Genomic DNA, 4,324 nt, shown 5'->3' on the forward strand with positions numbered 1-4,324 from the left:
TTTTTTACACAATTTGAAGTAAACTTTTTACTATGTAAAGAAATATACTTAAAACTTTGAGTTAATATTTAATCTAAAGTAATATTTAGATAAATTTAATTTAAAAAATTCAATATTACTAAAAATATTACTATTAAATTAAATATTGTCTGAAATTATTTTTATATATATATAAAAGTGATTTTTTTCATTAATAATCAGTATTTTTTAATAGTTTGAGATAAAATTTAATTTTTTAGTAATAATTTAATATATAAAATGATGAAAAAAAACATATTCACTCTGTGCATGAAGAAAAAAAATTTCGTCATACCACATAATTTTTTTGAGCAAAATGATGCGTTGAGAAAATTGTTGAGAAAAAAGAATAAATAGTAATAAAATAATTGATTTTTTTAAGAATAAACGACGTATACGCATTTTTAACACATACCACATATTTTTTTTTTGAGCAAAAATTTAGATCGTCTGATATCTATACGATATAGTTCTCAAAATTAGTTTCGAGAGAATGTAAAACATTTATCGATTCGACTATCGTATAATCGTCGATGAATTTTTAAAATTAGCTTGTTATCGAAAATTTCGAAATAGTAATAAAATAATTGATTTTTTAAAGAAAAAACGACTTATGCGTATTTTTTAACACATATGTTTAATGTCCGTTTTACTATTTTTGATATCTATTTAGATCATTCGATGTCTTTACGATATAGTTCTCAAAATGAGTTTCGAAAAAATGTAAAATTTTTATCGATTCGACTATCGTACAATCGCCGATGAATTTTTAAAATTAGTTTGTTATCGAAAATTTCGAAATATAGTTTGAAAATGCCTACTTTGACGTCCCATAACATTTGCTACGATTGACCGTTTCACGCACCGTTAACGACGTGCAATACTATGCCGCGAGTATTTCAAAACGATATTAAGAATGTAATATTTCGATTTCGTTTGATATCCCGTAATGAACTTGAAAATGAACACAAAAACATAAGTAAAAAAATAAAAAATAAAAAATTCTCTAAATTTTGTCTCCATGCACAGAGACACTGTTTCCGTGCATGGAGACACCTGCCTCTGTGCACGGAGGTTTCAACAATTTTTTTCCCCCCTTCGTGCACGTAGACAGTGTCTCCGTGCATGGAGACTAATGTCTCCGTGCACGGAGAGATTACCTTCTTCTTCTTTTTTTTTTTTTTTTTTTTTTTTTTTTTTGTTTTTTTTTTTATTTTTTTTTTTTTTTTTTTATTTTTTTTTTATTCATAACTCATTCGTTTTTTTTTTTGCTGTGTAGTTTTAGTTATAATTTTTTTTTTCAATTTATAATTCTCTTTAATTCTTTTCTCTTCAAATTTTTTTAATATGTTGTAAAAAAAATTTCTATCGCATATTATCTCTATCTTTTTTTTTAATATAAAAGTGACATTTTTCTTATATCCCTATTATATATATCTATATCGGAGTGGGGAGGAATGGAAATTGCGTATTGCAGTAAATTTGGAGGTAGTGTACAATAAAATAAAATATATATCAAGCAAACGGCGTCGTTTTTGGCCCCCAGATTGAAAAAAACAAAAAAAAATACTACAGTAAAGATGGATCAAGACACTGTTGCTTTCTATAATGTCCTCACACTCCCCTTTTTTATATAGTAGGGAAACTACAATCCTGTTGAAGTCTCGATAATATATCAAACGCTCCTTGCGAGTGGAAATTTTTAATGCAGGCTTGCAAGCACATTTTGTACAGAAAAAAAGTTGTCTATGAGAATGTAGGTTCATTATCACACTGTTTAATGCATAACAATGCATTCTAATTTTATTGGATAGTCGCAACATAGCCTGGTATTAAGCACTCGTGGAGCTAAATAACGTTACTGAAAAAGCTTTTCATGCTATGTGTTCTACGCAATCACATTTAGGGGCGATTTGGACATTACATTGGCATACATGCAGCCCCTTTTTGGGTAATTATATTTATACCACGATTTTTATTTCTTACGCTACATTTTAATTGCACTTACGTACTCAATATTTACTCATTATAGCATTTATGTCTACAACATTTTTCAGAGCATTCTTATTCCCAAATTTTCTATTAGTTCAATTTGTATTTGATAACAGTTTCCATCCAAAAAGGGCGTTGAGATAGTGTATAACAACTTATTTTCTCATCATATTCAAATTAAATAAATAAGTACGAAAAAATATTTTTCCTTATTTCAAAGCATTAAAACAAAATTTTTTGACACAAATAATCATCAATGACGAAATGTACTAATTAACGGAAGATTGTAGATAAGAATTCGATAAAAAAATTAATGAAATAATTACAACAACAAACAAAGATTGAAGATTTTAATTGCAACTAAAATATAATGTAATAAATAAAAATTGTGATGATAATATAATCACCGCCGTTTATTAATCAATTAGGGATGGCAATTCGGATTGCCAACTCGGGCACTTCGTAGCTCTGCCCGAAAAAAGCCCGACCCGACCCGTGTGGCTTGTTGTCTCAAGGTCACGGGCCTTAAAATAAAAGACAAGAAAAGCGGCAAAATGTTGCCATTTAAAAGGCAGCAGTTTACTATTAAAAAAAATCGAGCCTACTTGGCTCGACCCGGCTCGAAAAGGCCCAGGCCAAAAACTAGGATTGAGCCTAAATTTTTGGTCGAGCAAAAGCTCGACTCAACTCGGCTCGGGCTCGGAAAAAATCTGGCACCATTTTACTCGAGTCGAGTCGAGCCCGCCTCTAGAGTTTTAGGTCACGAACCGACTCTACTCGGCCCATTGACATCCCTACAATCAACGAAAAATAGTTCTTTCTAAATGGCAAAGGGCAATGTTGACATTTCATGAGAAGGCGCCATTTCAGGAATCTACCCGACCCATTATCATTTGCAATGATAGCGTCCCATTATTGTCTTAAACTAAGGGTGATGCACGAATTATAGGACATCCTTGAAGACTTGAAGTAATGTGTATTCAATAATATTATATAAAACAATGATTAAAATATTAACCGTTTGAGCTATATTTTATAAAAAAAAAAATCATTTTTTCAAAACATACTTTTAATCACACGTTTTCCAATAAAATAATATTACATATAAATCAAAAACTATTTCTTCATTTTTAACCGTACATTTTACAAAAATCAACATTCAAAAATGCGTTTTCTCTCAAAATGGATGTATTGTTATATGTTCAATGTTATCCAATTCGACATGTCTAACAAATTAATGAACTTCTATCAAAATTAGTTTTTAAATTTTATTTTTTGTAGGATTGTTACATCTCCATGAGTAGTTTATATCCCATCCTACGATAATTTTTTGACACCTCGACATCTCTTGTTAATAAAGGATAAGATGTCACAGTGTAATGCATTTAAGTGTCAAATAATGTGTTATCATCTTCTTGCTTGTTAAGAGAAGATATTATGTTGAGAGGTAAAAAAAATTAATAATGGGATCATAAAAATAAATAAATCTAAACTTGCGACCCCACTTGCTTAGAGGTTCAACAAACGAACAATATCTCGTATGCTACCGTGTGTCCTAAGGAGATTTCCACAACATGCTTGGTTAGGTATAACTTCATAGTCTGAGAATCAACAACCACTCGTTTTCATTTAACTAAAGAAAATGAAACGACATAAGCATTTAATCGGAAACGTCACACTGTAACATTAGTTGCTTTTCTTAAATATTATCAAACGATATTAGTTATAAAATATTTTGCACAAAAAGTTGGCCAAGTCAAAAGCTATTCCTATAAGTATTTTTAATAAATTATAAGAATCATCAAAATTGAAAACATATATATATTAACCTTCCCGAATCTAGTCGTATATTTATAGCCTTTAAAAAAATTACAAAATTCATTTGAAAAAAAAAATAAAAAAAATAGGGCACAAACATGGACAAAAAGTCTTTGCGCATCTTTGACACTTGTTTATAATCTATATGGGTCAAACTAATTTTTATTAACAATGATTAATTATTCATTCTCCTGTGTTTCTATCTCTATTTATAATTTAAGGCCCGTTTGTTTTTTATTAATTTAAGAATGAGAATGAAAAATATAATCGTTACAGGCTCCACACAAGATATAAAAATTTAAATATGATAGTTTGATGTGATAAATTATGATCATATTTTTTATTTTAATAGTGAAATAATGGGAAACAAACATGGACTAAATATATTATGAACAACTCTTAAACATATTTTAAATCAACATTGATAGGTCAAAAGAAGAAAGGTAATTGTGCAATCGTTGGTTTGTTTTACTTCTCAAACAAAGTTAGGTGAAAG

This window comes from Olea europaea, chromosome 10 (genome assembly GCF_002742605.1).
Source record: "Olea europaea var. sylvestris chromosome 10, O_europaea_v1, whole genome shotgun sequence".
NCBI classification, from domain to species: Eukaryota; Viridiplantae; Streptophyta; class Magnoliopsida; order Lamiales; family Oleaceae; genus Olea; species Olea europaea.